An 18234-nucleotide genomic window follows, 5' to 3' on the forward strand; every position below is an offset into this window, starting at 1 on the left:
GAGTATAGAAATAACAGAACACTGTACTCTCATTTTACTTTTTCGAAAACATAAGCAGAATGAACACGTCGCAGATCAGGGAGATTCTATCTCGAGACTGTTCCACCAAGAACATTTTCTACGGTGTTTACTCGAGAGATCTTTAACTCGGACGTTTCCTACCACTGCCTCGATAATCGCAAACACTGACACTTCCAACTTCCAGGGTACACACTGGGTGGCCTTCTATTTTGGCAAAAACAATATGGCTGAATATTTCGATTCATACGGATTTCATCCTTTCTATCCAGAATTCGTAACTTTCCTTAACCGTCATTCCTCGGTTTGGACTTACAACAACATTCCCTTACAGGGGGTATTGGCCACGACGTGCGGACATTACTGTTTCGTGTATGCTTATTACAAAGCACGCCATGTTACGACCAATGATTTCATTCAAGCATTTCCGCCCGGTGTCAGTAAAGATGGATATATCCTACAACGTTTTCGTCAAATCTTCAAATTTTTACAACATTCCAAGTGCAGAAGAGGGTATGAATCGTGTTGCTCCATCCACGCGATCCGGTGTCGTGTTATGAAAGAAGCTATATAAATGTGTGCTGCTGTATCTTTCTCTCAGTGCCGTCGAGAAAGCTCTAGTGAAAACATCATGGAGCATGTTAGGGATTCTACAATGGAAAAACACGACAAACTAGTGAAATGCATAACCAATCAGGATGATGCTTCCAAACGTAAAACACGCAAAGGTGTGCATCCCTTCAAAATCGAAACTGTCCCTATCAAGAACGAATCGATGGACGAGGGAATAGATGTGACTACAGACTGTGATTTCATAAAACGGCGTAGGGAGATCGGCTTTTCCCCAGATACAATCGAATGTCCTGGACTACACAACGTAGAGCCATGTTTAGATCTCTATCTTGCTAACACATACTTTCTGAACAAAGAAAAAAACAAGTTCATAGAAATAGGATTAGAAAAGCAATCCCCTTTCAATTTGGTGTGGGAGTTTTCGCAACATGGGAGATCACCCGTACGCATCGATTCTAAGCAGATTAGAGAACAGTGGGCTTTGAAATCTGACTTACTGAATTACGTCGAAACAGGTCGTCGATTCAATTACTTGGTTACGGAAAATATCACCGTCAGTGGTGTAAATTTTTTCGGGAAACGTTGTATCTCGATGTATCAGCATCATTCATCCGATGCTTTTATTTTCACAGCCTCTGAACTACACTTATTTTTGAGTAAACTTTTTTGGCCTCTGCAGAAATTAAAGAACGAACGTTATCATAAATTGCAACCCGAAATGGAGGCTTTTGTATATTGTATCAAGAACAATATGGTTTCAGAAAGAAAAGAAGTGCCCAATTTAGTGAACTCTTTTTATATTCTTTGGTACAACCAACTGATGATTGAAATATATCTTGAGAACAATATTGGACAGACATTGACAATGTAAATAAGTTCTGTTACTTTCATGTATCTGATGTTGTAAATGAACCATTGTTCTTCTTGTGTGTTGTTATTTTATGTATTGTAATATAATTCTTCAGGTATTGTAAACCTTTCATATTCAATTGTAAATACAACATTTGTGTTATTCTATGTCATGTAAACCTATATCCATATTATCGATTGTAATAAAACATTTGTATATTTTAAAAAAAATATTTTATTTCTTGTACTTATTACAATAGAAACTGTACATCTTCCAGACATTTTCAACTGCACAGGTTATTTTTACATTTTCACATTTGCTATGTTCCTTGCATCTTCCTGAAGTGTTTTTCACACTATTCACTTTTGGACATTCAAGTTCTTCGATGTTACGTACGGATATTTTACCCATACCTTTTTCTCCAAGTAATTTTTCAAACCATTTCACTTTCTCCGTACCTTTGACGTACACTATTTGATTCACAAGCACAACATATAACAAATCTCCTAATTTCTCACACTGTAGCCATCCATCTCCCCAGTTGAAACCGTGTTTGTTAGTACGGAGCCAGTAATTCACTCGGCGGTACTTTTCACTAAAAAAGCGTAAACCACATGAAGATTTCACTAAACAGTCAAATGCATTGTCAAAACGAAATTTTAAAATTCCGACTTCTTTCAACACAAATTCTCCTCCTGCTCCTCGAAGACCTTGAACGTCCAAAAACAGACATCCATTTTGTTCATCAGGTGAAAACTGTCAACGTATCTTCAATGCTACCCCGGCATACGGCGCACTTGTCCAATTGGAAGCACTGGATCCGCAGGAAACAAAATGTCGACACGGGAGAATTACAACACTTCTAGGATTCTCAAAACATATTTTGCACACAGAATCCACACTAGGTTTATCGGACGTTTTAGCAGGAGTCTCTATACTGTCGCAATACTTGCAGCTCTTGGAGTTACGATGTAACGCTGCAACACTCTGTATAAAAATACACTAGGGTACCAACATGTAATGTCCTAGAATCGGACAATCTTTGGATGTCCAATCGCAAAGTCCGTACGAACAATGAAAACATAATACTCTGTCGCTAAAGCCTGAATAGTAAAATCCTGCAGTCACTAATTCTTGCGGAGTCTGACGGCGTGAGTCCAGCAGACGTGGTAAGTAAACACTCTCATACGTCATAAAAGGTAAAGTAATCGGAAACTGTAGGTAACGGTGTCCCAGGTATCGGCGATAAAGGAACAGCCTGAAGATCGTCGGGGAACAGACGTCTGCGGACGCAGAAACCTTCTGCAGGAACCAAAGGGAAACAGGGATGTCCTTCTAATTTACGTAACAAAGGACGATCACAGCCAGAAAACCACAAGGAATTTCTGTCTGCCAGCAATGAAAGCCACTCTTTCACTCTCTGCTTCAAAGCTTCACCGATCTTGTCCTCTTCTTTCCGGCGACGTAGTTCGCACATACAACCGTGACTTTGAAATCCTGTTCTCTCGTCCGCTCTTCTTTTCCTCTCTTCTATCTCCTTCAAGGTATCGCAGTGATGATGGACTCCTTTTCCTAATTCGTTGAACAGGTAACATCCACACCAGGGAGATTCAGATATCGCTACATAAATAAACGGGAATAACTCAGCACCCGATGCAGGGCAGTTCGATCGTTGTCCAGGTCGCCGCAAGATCGAACAAGTTCCCAGAACTCCTCGTAGCTTACCTCGTAGAAATTCACACCATTATCAGACAGTCTTGTACCGCGCACATTCATCCTCACATGATACTATTATCCTGTATCCCTTCTATTTATACCTTCTATTTTCTACGTCACGATTTCCGTTAAACATACTTCAAACAGTCACCCTGGAAGGTTAAACCTAAAACATGTTAGGACATGTTTTTTTCAGACCACACCCAATTCCTGGAATTTCAAACTCATCAAAGGCCGCCCGAGAAAAACACCTCCTTCCCCGGAATGACTCACCAACGCCATCTCTCTTCAAACAAGAAAAACACGCACCCAAATTCCCCGAATTTCAGAATCATCAACGCCATCTGTTTTCAGACGACGGCGACCAACCCGGGAAAAACCCGAATACTTTTCCTCCAAAAACTAATCAGAACCCTCCTCACAAAATTAAACCCCGCCCTTTTTTAAAACATCCCACCAATCAGAATCCTACACACAAATTCATCCCCACCCATTTTATGACGTCATCGCTCAAAACAATACCCTTGCTTGCCCACACAACTACATCATCAATTGATCTTTGATCGATCTTTTCCAATCAATTGATTTATCGACCCCAACGCTGTACCATAACTACTTACATCACTATGAAAACTAGCACTTGTTTTTTCTTTAAATTATGTGTTATATGTATACACATATCCATTGTTATTGCCTAGCAATTCAAACACAGGACACATGACCAACAGTGGGGGACACGATAAATCAAAATGACCCCACTAATTAATAGATTTAATCGTTTGTTCAAGGGATTTAATTGTAAAGCAAATTGGGTACAGCAAGATACCACGAATTACAGATCACTACATAACCTACTCCGTGTTTGACCTGTACGCAGCGAAACAATTTCACAAAATTATCAAAATTAGAAATTTCAAGACCATCGACTTGGCCAAGTTTCGAAAAGACGCGGAAAATGTTGAATGGTTTAAAATCGAAAGAAAGGACGACATAGATGCAGCGGCGGTTTCTGAATGATAACATTTTCAGGCTAATAGATATGCACGCCTCTCAGCGACAGATTCGTGTAACCAAACCTAACACACCCTGTATTTCAAATGGAATAAGGGAATTCAGGAAGTTACGCGACTACTTTCATGTGAGGTACATAAATACAGGAGACCCAGACACTATCCTATCATACAAATACTTCAGAACTAGAGCCAGAATAGCAGTCAGAAATACACAATTTAAACACTGCGTATTTCGAAACGGTAAAAATGAATATAAAATTTACTAAAAACTATCCTTAGAAGCCAGCGACTTTTAACAAATAAAAAGAGTAATGCGCTGTCTTGAGATAAATTTAAGCCTGATGAAGTAAACGAGTTTTCTGTTAACCAAAGATGCACCCGCAGATAGCAGTTTAGCGCTAACACTTATCACCAGAAAGCCAAAAATAACCCGTTCCATTTTACCGCAGCAAGTAGCAAAAAAATACGTAAAATAATAAACATACTGAAATCAAACGCGTGCGGTTATAATAGCATATACCTAACTGTTCTGTAATATTGTATCCGCTTTTGCTTAGAAGATCATAGGCACTTTATTAATATTTCCCTTTTCAATGTTTGATAACACCTATACCTAAAGAATCCAACCCCATAGAAATTAAAGATGAGCATTTTATCCAGAATGTCCAAAATACTAGAAAAAATAATTTATCAACAAATACTTCCACGATAACTTTAAGGGCATCTTCTTTGTGGGTTATGGTACCTTGCAGATTTCCGAAGTCCTCGTAAGTCTCGAGTTGGGGTTTGATGTAAGCTACGCTATGAGCTATTTGACATAGCGTTCAGTTCCCTAGACGAAGGCAGATTATACTAGGAAAGAGCCGTTTTGTATCAGTAGTTGCATTACGATATAAAATAGAATGATTCAACAGCTTAAATTGCTATTTTATAGCATATTTTAATACCATCATAAACCAACTCACATTTTTCTCCCACATATTTGATTGATTGATATTGATATGTTGTTTTAAGTCCACTTTATGCACAGTAAGGCTAATCGGGACTGGACCTACAGTTTAAAGTGGGATCCGAACCACTTGTGCCTCCACCGGGTATCGAACCCGGGACCCCTTGATTACAAGGCGACGACGCTACCACTGCGCCATCGGCGAGGCCCTAAGACGACATATTTGAATCTTGAGTACCAATTAGGAGGTGTTGCTAAGTTGGGTCACTTCTATTATATGCATTTTTAAAATAAGTGTATAGATATAAAATATATTAATTTTTTTTACCTAGATAGCAGGAGGAAAATCCCACCTCTGAAAAGCGGTCACCTTGACCCCTCTGGATTATTGCAAGAAACGTCTCCAACGGAATTTCTCCAACTGCCCTAGTCCTAATCAAGTCGATCGCGCTAGGAGAATCCATAGAACCCGGCCACCCAAAGTTGTCTAGGACGATATTACTACCCAAAATTCATCGATCACTATCTTTAGTGGCAGTTCTTAACCTAATTGCTATTTACTTCTACTCTACGTCGGGGGGCTGATCGATTCTCTTTCGAAATTCGGAGATTCAAAAATGGAGTTTCAGCTCGTCTCCATAAGACACGCAAGACGAGAGAGAGGGCCGTACGATAGGCTGCATGTCGAAATTAAAAATAGACCGTTCTCTCGCATTATGTTTCTTAACCCATCTCTTACTACACCATTTTTGAGAGTTTATTCTCCTCCTCTCTTTCATCGACAGACACACCTTCCTATAGATACGAACTGTTTGCGGTACGAGGTCCTGATGAAAATCCCTGCTGTGTTCGAAAGTTGGACCATAGCACGATATACATGCTAAAAATTAACTCATTCAATAGACACTGTATAGGTACGAAACCGTCGGTATGAAGAGAAGAGGGATAGCGGGTGCATGACAGGTTAGCCGTGGTCTGTTTTATGCTACTTTTAAAAGCTATTTGCCATCTGTTTACCTGTTTTAAAAAATAGACTGTGCATGTTGATACTGTTAGGTGTCATCTATCGTTCACCGTTATGTCACTTCTAGGAACTTATGCTTGACATTTCTCACACTTCTTCTTGCGATAGAAACTAACCCCTACCTTTGACGGGTGGGGATGGTTCGAATACTAGGAGATAAACTGTTTTCTATCGGATCACCCATTTGCATTATCTCCCTTAAAATCCTCGGTTGGAGTACAAACAATGTGGAGTTCAAAAATTTTAGATTGATTAGAAAGGGCGTCCATGTTAATTCGCAGTTGTCGATCGAATAACACACTTATAGAATACAATAGATTGCGTGAACGTTGACGGATATACAACGTTGCATTTTCTTCTACGATATTCAAACACAACTGTGACAGCCACGCGTGAGAGGCTAATAATAACCCAAAACAAATAGTACATGATTGCAGTGTATTCTTGTAATGTAGAATCTTCGATACCTGGTGAAGGTGCAGGTTAAAATAAAAACTGCATGTCCAGAATTAATATATAAATTAATTAACTTCAAGGATGCAAACATTTGTGCAGGGATGCTACTTTTCACTCACAACCTCCTTTTTTCATCCTGTGTGTGTGCTCCTGTTACAACCCAACGCAATTTCCTGAATCTAACAATCTACTTCCGTGCCACATCACGCCAAGAGTATGATTCGATAACGTACTTCATACACTTTCGCTAACTGTCACAGACACTAAGAAAAGTAACTGGGTGGATTTTCTTTTGAAGCTAGGAGATGTGAAAATGTTTTTTTAATTTTTTTTTCCCAATGAAGCTACAACATGCTACCATAAAGTATCGTCATTGTAATAATGTGAAACTAAAAGATTCCATATGTTGCATGAAGAATTGTAAAAGGTTTTAAGGAAGATAGTCAATTTTATGTATATTAACGTTAATTGCGAGTGAAGCTATAGTTTTTTAAAGTAATGGTTATTGACATTTCTAACACGGAACAATGTCTGATGGTCAAAAATGGGAATGTTGTTTCTGCTTTTTTCAGCAGCAGCGAAAACAGAAATTATTCGTCACGTGCTCTCCCCTTCTGCCTTGCCAATGGGCGAGATTTTCACACATATTTTTCTAAAGTTCAATATTATTTCTATTGAGTTTTGCTGTTTCGTCTGATTTGGGTCCTACAGTATAAAATATTCCTGCCCTCTTTTTACAAACAGGTGCAAAGCAAAGATGGACTGGTCTCGGACATGGACACGAATGTGACGCCCTCCTCCCACATCAAAATTGTTTGGCGACCAAATCTCATTGCGTAACTTAAAGCATCGATAATCGACGTTTACTGCATTGCGCTTTCCACTGAAGGTAATATTCTAAACGGTATTGTTTGTAAATGTGGAATGCGAGGTATGCTCAGAAACCTCAGCCACCAGGACCCTCAAAGGATTCAAATTCTGTAAGCTCCAATAGCAAAAAAAAGGAATCTTGAGCACGGACAACAAGCAAAGGTACTATGCGCGTACGTCACAAAAAGTATTGTCATATGAACTGATGATAATTATTTTAAAATACCTATTTCGTTTACTTATTAGTTATAACCTGTTCTGTCTTGTAAACAAGAAATCCAGAGTTCGAAATCTGGTGAAGGCACATGACACTATAGAAACTGTAAAAGCTAGAGTCCCTGGCAGAAAATGGACTTCACAAAAAAATGAAGTTTATTTCCACATAATTAATCTTGACCTATACAGGTATACACATTTTTTTTCTTTCTGCGTGTCTTCAGAAATATATGAGTACAATCTGGCACATGGCGGTGCCTTTCCTCTTATTCGAAAGTCAGCCAGCGTCATATGCGACGTGCATGAAAAGAAGGGACGGGGATGATAACGGGTAATTCACATTTCGATTCAATACTTTCTTTGCTAGTCACGATTCACCGGCTTTATAGAATGTTCCGTGGCACATGGACACTGAACGATAATTTTTGAAGATGGCCAAAAGCCGGGGAAGGAGAGAAAAATCTTACTTTTTTCCCCTTTGCCTATGTGGTGAAATCATGTCATGCATACGGCTGTCTCGTGATGATGCGAGGTGAAGCAATTTCCGCTGCGGCAAGTGTGTGTGTTTCCGAGTTATTACCAACTCGAAGTATTACCAACTCCCGAAAAAATTACCATATTTTTCATGGCTTTTCTTGGCCTAACCTAACCTAAATCAATGAGCTGGCAACCCTGTCGTAGGTTCTCACGCTGTATATTTTGAGGGGCTTACAGCCTTTCACGCGGCATGTTAACCTCACCGGCAGTGTTGGCAACTAGACGTAGGCTTTTACGCTGTATATTGAGAGAGATTAACAACCTTTCACACTGCACTATACTATCCTCAACGGCAGTGTTGGCAACTCTTTGTAGCCTTTCATAATGTATATTTTGAGGGACTCACAGCTCTTTACGATGTATGTTAACCTCACTGGGCCCCTAGGCATACGGTATTGTCAACTTATGTGGTCGAGTCATGTTACTCATTCACACCCTAATCTAAACTAACATCGTACTCTATTAAGACCCTATCTAACCTAAGTAGATGTCATCTTACGACCTGTACTATGTTACCCTGGCAACTCATGTTACCCTAGCAATCGGTATGTTGCCGACACAACCTAACGTAAATGGATAGCATGTAATACTAATATATCAATCTTGCGTCTGGAAATGTGGTTCGTGAGGCTTGGCTTACGGTGCTTTGTGATGACGTAGTGTTCCAACTCGCGCGCATAAAAATAACCATGCCTATGTACTTGTTCGTGTTCAAAAAGCAAACTGACATGGAAGCGCCGAGTCAGGCTGCAAATATTCTATGCTGCGTATTCTATTGAAAAATGCGAAAGTAGACAACACGCACGCCTATAGCTGGCACAACTGCTCGAGCTGCTTTTTCTGTCAACAATTTTCTTGTACTATGTTAGTGACTGTTGCTGCTACAAATTTCTACGACCTGCTAGAACTGTTTATCTTCACGTGACTCGCTAGGCTTCTTCACAATGCTGTTGATAGCCGCTGAAAAAATAGATTAACGCACACCGAGTGGAATTTGAACCCAAGACCACCAACTTAATCCGTAACATGCGACTAAGGCAACGCACCTATGCTCCAACGCAATATATACTGATTTTGGAATTCTAATTTTTAAAATTGCAGTTCTATACAGACCCCATATGTTACCTGTTTTTATTAATGTCGTGACAAAAAAGCATAATGGTATTTATAGTGATCGTGACCTTGTTCAATTTTCAGGTCTCATAACCTTCAGTTTCCTCTTTATTTTTCTTCCTCATGTAATATTCGCTTTTCAAAGTGTAAAGCGAAATGTATGCATACTTAATGTTTGCCTTCTTTATTTCTAGTTCGACATGAGATAAACACAATTTTAATTTTTGAAGTACAGTTAATATTTATGATTAAGTTTGCTGTCAAAAAGTGAGCACATTCACTAAAACTAATTTTGTGTGGGAAACCTGTTGCTTATGTAACAAATTATGTATGTATTAAATATATTATAACGTATAAATTATGACAAATGTTATACTACCAAGGGATGCCAAGGAGATACAGTGCGAATTCCCATGACAGGAGGATCATACCGCCAGCGCCATTTAGGATCAATCAAATATACTTGCAGAGTGTGGGGTACTCGGACAAGATCAACTTTTTTCAATACTCAAAATTTTTAAACGACTTCGGTTAGCAGTACGATTAGCTCGTAGTCTCGCATGGAACGCGTGAGTGAGCAGACGTCGTGCGCGCTGCTCCTGCATAAGCGGTTACTTTCCATTCGCGTGGCAACTTTTGTGTCCTGTTGAATAGAACCAGTTAGTAGAATGGTGCTTCGGCGAATTAATACCCTGAAATTAAACTTTCGGAATGTTGCAACTAGACCCTCGACCTTAGACTTACATCGTTGGATTAACGACACGTTGCAGCTAACGCCAGAACAAGTAGTGAGTATATAAATTGATTTGTATCATAAGTGTGTGTTCCTGAAATTAACTTCGCGAGTGCTTGGTGAACGTTTGATACAGAACTCAAATGGCTGTGTTAAATATCACGACGATACCTATGAATATAGTGTTGACATGACGTGGGCAGATATGGATTATGTGACGGTCCGGATACACGTTGTACCCGAGGAACTCAAAGATGACGAAATATGTTCAGTTTTGAGCCAATATGGCAAAATTATCGACAAAATTTTGGACGAAGTGTACACGGGAGAACATATTTATAAAGTTCGAACGGGACGAAAAATCTTGAAAATGTCATTACGTCACCCGATTCCTTCGTATGTTACAATATGTGGACAATGGTTCTGGGTGACGTATCTTGGTCAGGAACGCACTTGTGCTATCTGCGATTTGGGGGGACACGTGGCTGGGAAGTGCCCCCAACGACGTCCTGTTGGGCCTGTGAAGAATCCTACCCTGTATGCTAATGTCGCCAGATTTGGGCCCAACCAGATCGATGCCACTGAACCAGTGATGTCGGCAACCTTTACGAACCTATCTGCGCAGCATACCAAGACCGACACCAATAACTTGGATCGCGCTTCGACTTCGAACTCCCTCCCAAAACAGACGGAACAGCTACTAGTTGAGCCCCTGAGTGAGACCGTCGACGCAAGTGAAATGGAGGTGATAACGGAGGAGTCAACAGACCAGAACCAGAATGCAGAAGACACCCCCATACTGGAACCAGTGAACATGGATCTCGAGCAGCATGCCGACACGTCGGTCGATTCGTCCGACGGCACGCCGGAGCCAGATCCGGGGATATCCACCCCCGAGATGATGGATGCTACAATGAAGATGGAAGGTGCGAACAGTGAGATGCCTATGTCCATAGATGCCGGAACTTTGAAGTCCTCACAGGCTAAGGAAGCGGAATGGCAACTTCAGCGCCGTCGCCAAGACACCTTTGAGCATCGCCAGAAGAAACGCAGTACGTCGAGATCGCCGACCGCGTCGAAGCGACCTCACCCCAAACGAAATAAGGCAAGGAAACCGGCAGTAAATACGACAGTGAACACAGGTACCGGTGATAGAACACAGGATAATAAGTAACTTTGACAAAGTATATAGATAGTAGTAATGGTAGTAGTGTCTGTTCTATGGTGTCTAGTTCTAATATTTGTAACCAATAACTTAAGTTCCGACAACTCAAGCGAGTGTTATAAAACATTAATGCAAAGCAAGCATATGGAACAGGAAATAATTTATCACGTGGCTACCATAAATATCAACAAACTTTCATCTGAACTGAAACGAAAAGCTCTCATAGACTATATACGTTCTTATAATTTAGATATCGTTTGTATTCAAGAACTAGGTATAGGAAATCTTGATATTGGGTTTGATTATGTAGTATATAATAATAGTAATCATAACTCAACGGGAACGGCAATTATAGTTAGAAATAGTATTACAGTATCAAATGTACTATACCATCCATCAGGTAGAATAATTTGTGTAAATGTGGGTGACGTGTGGATATGCAATATTTATGCTCCGTCAGGTAGTGACGCACGAAAAGAGAGAGAGGAATTTTTCAATACTCAAGTAGCTACAGCCCTCGGTGGAAATAGACAACATATATTGTGCACGGGAGACTTTAACTGTACGTTAAGGCGAGAGGATCAAATCCCTGGTTTTAATACTTCACCAAGTTTAAACATTTTAGTGTCTGGGTTTGACCTAATAGATGTGTGGCAAAGAAAACATCCTAGCGAAAAAGGATATACATACATTAGAACAGATACTGCTAGTAGACTAGATAGGTTTTATGTAACAAAAGAACTGTTCTCGCATTCCACAAAAATAGAGGTACTTCCAAACTGTTTCAGTGATCATTTAGGTGTCCATTTAGATATAGCTTTAAATATCCCACACGTTCGGAAAGGAAGAGGTTATTGGCGATTAAACCTTCAACTACTTCAAGATGAAGCCTTTCGTAAGGAATTTGAGGAACAATGGGGAAAATGGGAAGCCATGAGTCATAGACAGACGGACTTCATAAAATGGTGGGACTCCTATCTAAAACCCTCAATTAAATACTTTTGCATGCAATACAGTAAAGGAAAAATGGCGGATTTTTATAAGAAGTATAACTTTTACCATGCAGTTTTGAGAGAATTAGCAATCAAACTCAAAACAGATCAAACGGTTCTGAGTGAATATAAGAAAATACAAGCGGTCGTCCTGAGAATGTACAATCAAAAAATGCAAGGATATAATTATCGAAGCAAATTAGTAATGTTCGATCCCAAAGAACAACCTTCGCTGGCGCAAGTCCTAGGAGAAAGACGCAGAGAACAACGGAAGTTGATAACAGAGATCGACGATGAATGAGGAGTAAAACTTACAAATACGAAAGACATTCAAAGACATTTAGTAGATTACTTTTCCAATAAATTCAGTGACACAAGTGCTGACAAGGAACAAGATTTTTCCGTTATTGAAAACTATATACCAAGAGTAACAGAGGAAGAAAGGGATTTCCTCCAACAGCCCTTTACAAGAGAGGAAGTGGAACTAGCTGTAATGGCCGGCAAACGCAATCGCGCTGGAGGCATAGATGGCTTACCTATTGAATTATTCCAAACATTTTGGCCAGTGGTACAGACCATGCTGACGCGATGGGTAAATGAAGTTTTCCGACAACAACGCATGGGACAAACGAGCCTGTTAGGAGTGATGGTACTCGTGCCGAAACCAGGACGACTCATCTCGGCAAAGAATTTTCGCCCGATAACACTCTTGTGTGTGGACTATAAAATATACACACGACTTATCACAAAACGACTGCAACAATTGGCGGAGAAATTAATAGGACCACAACAATTCATCTTTCGAGCGCATGGTGCAATTTTTGAACTGTTAAATACATTAAGAGACGTTGTTGCACTTCAACAACAGAAAGTTGGATCAAAAACAGCAATCCTGGCCTTGGACTTTGCAAACGCGTTCGACACAATCAAGCACGATTATTTCTTTACGTTGTTAAGAAAAGTAGGATTAGGAGAAAAAATTGTATCTGCTATTCAGTTGCTTTACACAAATGCAAGAGTACGCCTTAATGTTAACGGGACACTGTCAACGTCTTTCCCACTGAAGCGATCATTAAGACAAGGGTGTCCATTATCACTCTTTGCATTTGGCTTAGCAATTACACCCATTGTACGGTGGATGCAAGAACAGGTGCGGGGAGTGGAAGTCTACAGAAAATCGTTTAGAACATTCGCGTATGCAGATGACGTAACTGTTCTGATAAATGATGAGAACGACTTGCAGAAGTTGCAGGCTATCTTAAAAACAACGCAAGAATTAACAGGGTTAAAAGTAAACGATAAAAAATCCAAAATTTTGCAGCTAGGAAAAAACCCAATAAACTGCTATCAAGATTCACCTTATGATATTGCGAATGAAGTGACAATCTTGGGGGTAGTGTTTTGTTCAACGATACAAGAAATGAAAAATAGAACATATAGTGTGGTGATATCAAGATTACGACATGCAGTGTTTTGTGATAAGCGAAGGAATATATCCATAATCTCTAGAGTGACTTACAGCAACGTGTTTCTTCTTTCAAAAGTATGGTATGTTGCTCAAGTATTACCACTACCACCAGCAAGTGCAGCAGAAATACGACGGCTGGTCACACAGTTCATATGGCAGTCCCATGTACTTAGAGTGGCCTATACCACTTTGTGTTTACCATTAAGAACAGGTGGACTAAATCTAATGAATATTGAAATACAAGCACAGGCTCTCCTCAATCATAGAAATATTCAACTAGCGCTAAAAGATACGCCGAACTTGACCGGATATATACTCCATGCCTACTTAAGAGACATCGAACTTACAGCACCTGTATTACTGCCAAAATTTGACAGTGATACAAGTTATTTTCGTCCAACGGTATTAGAATTTGTGTATCTTTTGATAACTAGTCCACAAATACAGACTGAAGCAATTACAGTGCAATTATTGTATCGTCAACAGTGCGACAGGCTCAAGGTCAAACCCAGAATAGTGAACCAGCAACCTAGTATTAACTGGTCGAATGTATGGCGCAACTTAACAGCAAAACATATTCCAGCCTCCGTGCGCTCGATATGGTACTTGGTGATTCATGATATAATATTAACTAAAGAAAGAGCATATCGGATTAATCTAGAGGCAGAACCTAATTGCATAAGTTGTGATCAAGTAGATACCCTCAGACATAGATTAACAACTTGTACTAAAATGACAGACAATTGGAAATTCCTCTGCCGATGTCTCGGCAGTATATGTAGGAAACCTCCTGCATATTTTACAGTGGAACATCTCCTCTTCCCAGATTTTATGCTTTTCCCGTTAAGAAAATTACAGGCAATACAGTGGCTATTAGCACACTACATCTATTATGCCTGTACACCAAAAGGCATCATGTGTAAACAAACATTGTGCGAATACTTTCAATCAGTTTACTTACAAATTGAGGCCGATGCCCGTACATATTTATATGCAAACTATTTAAGAAATGTATTATTTATAGGAATGTAAAACATGGAAAGTTAGGTAAAAATGTAAGCAAAAAAATAGAGGTAATTATGCAAGATTGTGGACTGTAAACCAAAAATAGATGTAACTCTGTAATTGTTTGTGTAATAATAAAAAAAAAAAAAAAAAAATTAGCTGAAGACATATGATAGAGCGCTCTTGAGTTGAAGTAGTTATTTGCTAGACGGAGCATATTGCTAAAATATTTTGAATTTGCATATTTCGCATACCGCCATAATGCAAATGATTAGTTTCTATGAAATATCGATAATTAGCTTAAGCTATTTGATCACAACAGTGTAATAGACTAATTGGTGCATATGGTGATATGGTATGAAGTAAACAGTATCTTCGATTCAGATAGATGGATCGAATTGATATTGGGATATTTTGCATTTTGTCGTAATAAATTAATTTCATGTCTAGAAAAGGTATTGTACACACAAACACACAGCTTTCAAATGCAAAAGTTTACATATATATAAACCAAGTTAGATATTCTTGCACAAGGAAATAAAAGAAAAACAAGAAAACAAATCATTAGTGGTACTGACCCAACTAGCTGTAGTGTATACCGAAGTGCAATTGGCCTGCTTGGCACCTAACGATTTTTGACGCCCCATGAACATACATATATAAATAGGGGGCTTCAACTTATTGGCTATTTGTCGAATGAGTTTTTTTTACCGACCTGCCAGCTGAAGTGTATACCGTAGAGCAAGAGGCCTGCTTGGTACCTAGCAACTTCTGAAGCAAAGTGAACATATATACATATATAAATAAGGGGCTTTAGCGTATCAGATATTTTGCGCATGACATCTTACTGTCCTGCTAGGTGTGTAGTGTATATGGAAGTACAAGAGGCCTGCTTATTGCCTGGTGATTTCTGAAGCCCCGTGAACAAAGTGTGATTGATCTATTGTGAATTAAACTTACCTAACTCACCCACTCGGATACAGCCTTACAGAGTAAATCAGCTGCGACTGAAAACAGAATGTGGTGCACGGCTCTGAAAGGTCAAGTCAGGTCCATGCACGATCTATCGTGAACTAAACTAACCTCACCCGCTTAACTTGTGCCTTACAGAGTAAGGCTGCTATTTAACTTGTAAGGGCTGACGGTTGCCAACACACAAGATCTATTGCAAACTAAATTAACTTAAACCATAAGCCACGGACACAAACACACACTCACCAGATAGAGTATAAGCAACTCACATCTTGCATTTTTTTTTATATTTTATAACGGGGAAATTTAACCTACAGCTAGTAACATTAGTTAGTTAGAGTAGAGTAGAGTTAGACAGTTTATATACATTTTTCACACATATACGGGGTTTAAAAAAAAGGTAATATGCATTAACTATTTCACACACTCCCTACCGAACAAAATAAAATAAAAACTAACCGACAAATACACTTACTCCCATCCCTCTCCCAACAAAAACGTATTTCTCTCTGTTTGTTTAGAGATGGGGATCGGCTAACCTATAATAAAATAACTACAGGTTTTTGATTCTAGGTGCCAAAACATAGTGGTTTTAGACTGTAAGTTTGCTTACGGTATTTTGCGTGTCCCTAGTAACCTAACGTGCAATTCTGCAATTCCCCTCTCCCATTATCTTCTGCATAACTCTGATATGTACTTCCTGTTTCGCGAAGAGTCGAGAACTTTCCACAGCAGTTTGTATTATATTTCATCAGATATTACATTGCAAGAGGGGGTTGGCTGTGTATATAAAGACTAGTCTCGCACATGGACACGAATATAACGCCATGATAATTAGCTGGTGCCTCAAAATTATTGCATAACTTTAAAATATTGATGAAAAGGATATTTACTGCACTGTGCTTTCTAGCGAAGGTATTGTTGTAAACTATATTGCTTGTAATTGTGGAAACCCAAAAGCTCAGTCCCAGGCCCCTCACTGAAGAAAATATATCACGGTCAGCAAGCAAGATACACTTTGCGTGTACGTCACAAAGGTATTGTCATATGGACTAACGATTATTTTTTTCTTTATTAAATCTCTCGCGTTGTTGCTTATTTCAATGTCAGAGAGCGTGATATGCGACGTGCATGCGTAGAAGGGAGGGAGACCACAGAAGGACACTCGACGCTAACTTTTCACGATGGCTATAAGCGAGGTAAGGAGAGAGATGTTACATTTTTACATATTTGCCTGTGTGTGATGAAAAAGTAATTTACTCTGCTTGAATCATAATCACGACTTTGAGTTTTCAGTATTGCTGAATATATTTACATATCACCCAACGGTTATGGATTGCGTAGAAGTGACTTGTTAGCGGTCCAGTGGCGAAGGTGGAAACAAAGCGGTGGCAAGGAGACCGGTCACGTCAGACAGGTGCTCCTGGTATCTAAAAAAAACCTCTTACAGGAAAATATGGAGTGTTAGGAAAGGAAAGATGTTATACCCGAATGAACGGGGAGTCTCGAGCATCTTCCAATCCTCATCTTCGCGTTCAGGCAACGAGGAACAAAAAGTCACAAGGGCCTGAGACATGGTTCGAATTTATCGGTCTAGGTATGGATGCAGACAGGCTTGAAGTCTTGTGTGTGGACACAATTGATAATGGAAAAATGCCCTTCACCACGATAGCATAGTGCTAATGTTGTTGTTGCATTGTTTCCATCGATAACATAGTGGTTACACCAACAAAAAAAGCACTGTCCCCTATTAAGAAGTACTTCTCGAAATTAATCAACCACACTCTCTCTCTCTCTCCTTTCCTGGTATCTTCGTAACCACAAAAGGTTTTGTCAAACATTTAGACGACTAAGAAAACGTTGAAGCGTATGACGTAATGATAAGACATTGTTGCATTGTAATCAAATAAATTAATTGAATATGCAAAGAAGTTATGTTTAACAATTGAACGTTGAAAAATAAAATTCAACAATTAATGTTATTAATAGAGTTAAACATTTGCCACTCTGAAATGGTGATGGAGAACACCTAGGTTATCATAACATCATTTTCAGGAGAATAATAATAACAATATGCTTATCAACGTATATATTAAGGATTAAGCCTACGGGGATTCCTATTTCACTATTTATTTACTACAATTTACTCTCCTTATTGGAAACCGAAAACACAAGTACGAGACACTAACTTACAAGGGGACATGAAAAAATCTGCAGGAATATGGCAGGGCGCATCTTAAAACTGCATTAGCTATTTGTCATGGTACTCTGTCCCTCTACTCCTCCTTAAATTCGATTAAAATATAAAACGCAAAAGGCACAAATATTTCGGTTCTTGAATAAGACGCGCGTATGCCTTCAGAAAGAGAGAAGAAGAAGTAAATAAATCAACGCGTGCTTATTCTTCATGTACGTACGTGTGTTTAAAGCAATGTGCCAAGAAACAGTACGTTTGTTTCTACTCTTCAAGGAAGTTTTTGTTTTCAACTTTTTGCTGTGTTGCCCACCATGAGTGGACAAAATAGCTTATTCATACAAACTGGAAGCTTGCTTTCCCCTAACAA

This window comes from Lepisma saccharinum, chromosome 9, assembly GCF_977018435.1.
Source record: "Lepisma saccharinum chromosome 9, izLepSacc3.1, whole genome shotgun sequence".
Taxonomy (NCBI): Eukaryota; Metazoa; Arthropoda; class Insecta; order Zygentoma; family Lepismatidae; genus Lepisma; species Lepisma saccharinum.